This window comes from Cupressus sempervirens, chromosome 10 (assembly GCF_028749045.1).
Source record: "Cupressus sempervirens isolate cs-2001-9-10 chromosome 10, ASM2874904v1, whole genome shotgun sequence".
NCBI lineage: Eukaryota > Viridiplantae > Streptophyta > Pinopsida > Cupressales > Cupressaceae > Cupressus > Cupressus sempervirens.
The window spans coordinates 977,876,989-977,882,988 of record NC_143127.1 but is presented as its reverse complement, the minus strand read 5'-3'; positions in this window follow the sequence as shown (position 1 = coordinate 977,882,988).

Here is a 6,000-nt window from a genome sequence, read left to right as displayed (position 1 = left end):
ACTTGAGTACTTTCTTAGTATAGTTTGGGTTTAATATTGACTTACCTTCATCTTATTTGGGTTTTACTAATCCAACTTGAGTTATATTGAGAATTACATTTGGAAGCCCCTCTTTCTCTTATATTTGAATGTTTGGAAGTGAAATTTTCATTTGATACTGATGTAGTTTAAGGTAGGAGAATCCCCAAAGGAGATGTCCTAGCCCCCAAAAAATAACCATACAATAAAAATACAATAACAATGCAAGATTTGAAACCAAATCACAGTAATTTATTCATAGATATAACTAATTACATGCAATGTGTTAGGCTATAAGGCCTTCCCAATTATGACCAAATCAAAAGAAAGTAATAGTTTTGCAAGATCCAACCCCAACTCTAGCTAGTCTAGATCCAAACATTGGTAAAAACCTCCAAGGAAGATCTTAACTTGTGCTTGCAAGCCCACCAAGCAATATCCTTCTTTTTGAAGCCACAACCACTAGCCTTTGTCAAAATTTTCTCCTCTACCACCTCCTCTTCTCCAAGATGGATGAATAATCATAGTTCTACTATAAACTACCTCACATTTGGTGCTCTATCCATAAAATCAAGAAAAATTCACTCTCTAGCTACTCTCCACACTCAATCCCCCAAATGAATGAATGATTAATGACTAAAAACGTCACCACACCCCCTACTTATACTCAACTAAGCCACAAGTCAACCCAATAAGATAAAAATTAAATATCCCCTATATTAACTACATGAAGAGCCACAAGTCGATCTCCAATAGAATAATAAATTTAAAGGCTTACAACACTTATTAAATACATCAAAATTAATTAACAAAGACCCAAATAGGTCCACTTAACTCCATCAAAATATCCTACTTATGTAGGATGTCCAACTACCCCAAGATGCTCCTACATCGGACTCTCTAGGTGTGAAAAGGAAAGTGTGTCACATACTTTGATGCCCATTGAAAAATCCACAACCATCTTCATCTTTACCAAAGGCTTCCACTCCAACAAGAACAAGAAAACCAACATGAAAATTATTTATAGCTATATCACTTTGTCAAACACCAAAAGCTCAATCATCCAACCAGCATGCTCACTCCCAGGAACAAACTGAACATATAATTATTCAAGAGCAAAACCTCATTCACATTAGCAACTAACTAATCCACACTAATAGAAACAAACCCTAAATTAGCAGTAATATTTATATCCCTATCAACACATTCCAAACTCACAACACTAGTGGTATCATCACTCACAAAAAGATGCTCTGTAACATAAAACTCACAACTAATAGCAACCAGATCATCCATGACCAAGTTCTCTGAAATCTCTATTTTAAACTTGACCAACTAATCATGAAAATAAATCTCCATCCCAGCATCAACAAGATTAGGAATATCCTCAGTAAGAACCTCCAATTTCTTTGTAGGTTCTATATTAGAATCCACAAATTGGTCAAAAAAACCAAATTGTTCCACCTTGACCTTATGATGCCATCTTCTCTCTTGAACAAGTCTTCTAATTAGCCAAACAACTCACTTCTGGATTGGTAGACTCCAACTCCACAAACATCCAAAGAATTCCTTCCTCATACAATCATTAACTTGATTAGTCAAGCTAGCTTCAAATTGAGAAGAAATCTTAGAAAACCTCCTCTCCACCACATTATAGAGATTTAAAATCACCTTATCATCTAATCCTCTCAACATAATCTTCCAAGATCTTTGCAAATCCTCTGCAATAAATCACCAATAGATCAATCTTCCTAAATAAGACCACTCTATTAAGAAATTTACCTTGACTCAATCTATTAATTTTGATTTAGTACTTGATCCTTTATCTACTCTGATAAGTAAATGTTGGATCTCCTCTTTCTAGTTTGATCTAATATAGCACTTTGTCCTTCACTTCTTGACTAGGTCACTTGCTCTATTTTAGACTAACAAAACTCTTTGCCTCTTCTACAATGTTCACACATTCACACTTGAATCACATGAATAACATGTTTGCTCCTTCGTATCCGCATACACTTTAGCATACAAAACTAATTCTTTCATCACAGAACATAGGGATCTATGATCCATGTCATAAAATGCACAAAACTCTCTATAAAAAACTTTACAAGTATTAAATATCATGTCCATGTTGGCCTAAAATGGTTTACCTCAAAGTTTGTATCATTCCTAACTTGAATGAAACTTTTGCATTGCTTGGCACTTACTATTTCTGATAGTCAACACTCACTATATATTTTTTGGATGCTTGGTCTCTACTATGCTTGACACCTCTATGTAACTCAGATTCAATGTGCTCAAACTAATCAATCAGTTAACATTAGACTCAACTTACATTGAAAATACTTGGTGAGCATATACTTTATCAACTCTTGTAGAGCTCAATATATACATGTCTATATATATAAGTCTACATCATGACTTGACCTATATAGAGCAACTCGATTGCAGTGATGATCATCTAACTCTGCCTAGTATATGACTAAGTGTTTGACACTAATAGACAACAATAGCTAAAGATATCAAGATAAATAAGAGTTGTATATAAAGAGAATATTTGGATTAAGTATGAGCATGGAATTTATGTCCTATATCCTATAAGGTTTTATAAGCTCCTCATGTGGAACACCTTCTAGTCACCTAGATTCTCTAATGTAAGAGAATCCTTGTGTCATTGGAAATTTTGCATCACCCAAAAATATTTACTTCAGTTTGGCTTCTTGTACCATCCAGTAAAATGAAAACTCTTAATTTTGAGACCTTTTTAGCTCTACTTAGTGTGTTTTGGTCCCTTTTTCTTCTTCCAAACTTTCCCAAATCTACAGGGTATCTCTTATTTTATGCATAGCCCTTATTGGTGCTAATTTATCATCTTTTTGGTTGTATCTTCCTATGCTTTCATCATTTATTTTTTCTTTCCATACTTTTCCAAGGACCTTTCTTGATCACCCTTCCTCAATATAACCTCAAGTATAGCTCAACATGGTCAATCTATACCTAGAGGGATTGTCATCCTAGGATCCATGTTGTCTTAGGTGTTTTAATTATTTTTTTCATGTCTTGTTTGGATTGCTTTATTTTTTATCCTAGAGACTATTATATAATTAAGCTTAGGCATTTCATTTTCACACATGAAGCATTTAAGATTAAGTATACATACACACATGAGATATCAAGAAAGAATTCTCAAGACAGATATCAGGAAATCTTCACGAATTCATTAAGATATAGCATTTCCTTCTTGCATCAAAGTTGTTTTGTCAAGGTGTAGTGAGCTTGCCTTCTAAGAAGGATATCTTCCATTCACTCATTCAAATTTTTCCATTCTTCATCATAATAGATCAAAAACATTCCTATTCATAAGGTTTTACTTACATAGTTTCCTTTTGGTTTTTGTGTTAAGTCAAGGCTATTACATTGACATACTTGGTTACATATTAAATTCAATTGCATCTACAAAGGTAATTATATTATTCATTGTTAGATTTAATTCCACTACTTTCTAGTATTTCCCTTATTTATTATCATTTCAATTTTTGTAGTTGGTTTCTCAATCTAAGGTTTGACCAAGGCATGACATCCCCCAACAAAGAAAACCAATTTTCCTTGTATGCAGGAACATGTTATTGGAATTATGAATTCAAATTCAAAAACCTAAATTTAGGAGCTATCTATGTAGAATTAGGTTTAACTATATTTTATTCCCTTGGGGAACATGGTCATTAGGTAGAACATATACCTATATAGGTTGACCAGATCAACTTGTACCCAAAGATTTTTACTATTCATGGTTTTCTAGGTGTTTTCTCTTGATTTTAGATCTATAGTCAATTTTTGTATCATAGTTTCTAATGATTATTTTTTTGAGTAGAAAGGTGTCTTATGTTACCCCTTTTTAAGGTGAGTCATTTCTCTCTCTCTCTTTGTCTTGTGTTTTAAATCTCATTTCTCACTTTGTCAGGATTGTGAATGTGTTTCTTGCATCTAAATCATTGAATCTTAAGAAAGTTAATCAATAAAATACTTAATCAATCAATTCAATTTAACCACATTGAAAATATAAGGTTAATATAGATTGCATGAAAGAGGAATTACTTGTATACTTAGTATAATTTGGGTTTAGTATCAAGACTTGCGTTCATCTTTTTTAAGTTTCACTAATCTAACTTGAGTTCTATTGAGAATTATGTTTGGAAGCCCCTCTTTCTCTTGTGTTTGAATGTTTAGGAAATGAAATTTTGATTTGATACTAATGTATTTTAAGGTAGGAAAATCCCAAAACAAGATTTCCTAGCCCCCAAAAAATAACCATACAATGGAAATACAATAACAATTCAAGATTTGAAGCCAAATCACAATAATTTATTCATAGATATAATTGATTACATGCAATGTGTTAGGTTGTAAGGCCTTCCTGGTTATGGCCAAATACAAAGCAAGAAATAGTTCTACAAGATCCCTCAAGATCCAATTCGAGCTCTAGCTATCCCAAATCTACACTTTGGTAGAAACCTCCAAGGAATATATCAACTTGTGCTCACTTGTGAACCAAGAAATATCTTTGTTTTCCAAGCCACAACTACTAGCCCTTCTCAAAATTTGTTCCTCTACCACCTCCTCTTCTCCAAGATGGATTCATAATCATATCCCTACTATAAATTGCCTCACATTCAAGTGCTCTATCTATAGACTTAGGAAAAAATCACTCTCTAGCTACTCTCCACACTCAATCCTCCAAATGAATGAATGAATAATGACTAAAGACTTCACCACACCCACTACTTATACCCAACTAAGCCACAAGTAAGCCCAGTAAGATTAAAATTAAATATCCCTTACATTAACTACATGAAGATCCACAAGTTGGTCTCTAATAGAAATTAAATGCCAAATGCCTTTAAAGGCTTACATGATGTAGCACTAATCTGGATGTATCCCAAAATGAGGTGATCTAGAAACCAACAAACAAACACTCAAAAAAAAATGAACAAGAGGAGCAAGATCCAGATCTAGAGAGACAATAACATGCTCGAATGTATGGCCTTCTAGGTTATGACCATTACAAAGAAGAATACATCTTTCAAAGAATAACAAATCTCCAAACTCAACTATGAACTTCTACCTCTAAGCTACTCCACCTAAGACTTCCCTATGTTCCACCTAAGACTTATCTACCAAACTTAATGATTAGGACTCTACCCAAGATCCCTACTTATACTAATCCAAGCCACAAGTTGGCCTAGAATGCTAAAAACAAAAAATTAAATACTTGAAGAGCCACAAGTCGGCTTGCATCAGCAATTAAATGTCCAAAAATTGATATTCAAGACTAATTGCAATATCTCCTAGCTCTGATTGAATTAGAACATGCTCCTTGAACTAATGGCATTAATTTAGGTCCTCTACAACCCCTTAGATGCACATAGGTTGTCACAAAGGATAAGTGCACATCCATCCCCAAAGTCAAGCATAGAAAACTGTCACACAATACTACCAAAAATTGATACTCCAAGATAATTTCCAAATCTCCCAAATCATGAAGTAATAGAACTGGTTCCTTTGATAAAATGAATTAATCTAGGCCCTCTTCAATATCTAAAAAGACAATACTCTCATTCATTGAGAAAAATAGTTACATAGCTTGCAACAAGTACCCAAAAACCAGAAAAACACAGTTCTAGTAGCAAGGTAAAAATAGCTCAAACTTCAACTCAATCTATCCAATCTCTATGAAATCATGAGGAATGGTTCTCTAATGTGTCTCCAACACATCCCTAACCATTAAAAAATCATAACTTCACCAAAATCCAAGCTCAATGCTCCTGCATCATTACAACACTTATTAAATACATAAAAATTAATTAACCAGGACCCACATAGGTCCACTCAACTCCACTAAAATCCTTTAATCATGTAGGATGTCCAAATACCACAGGATGCTCCTACATAAAATTCCCCAGGTGAAAAAAGGAATTTGCGTCC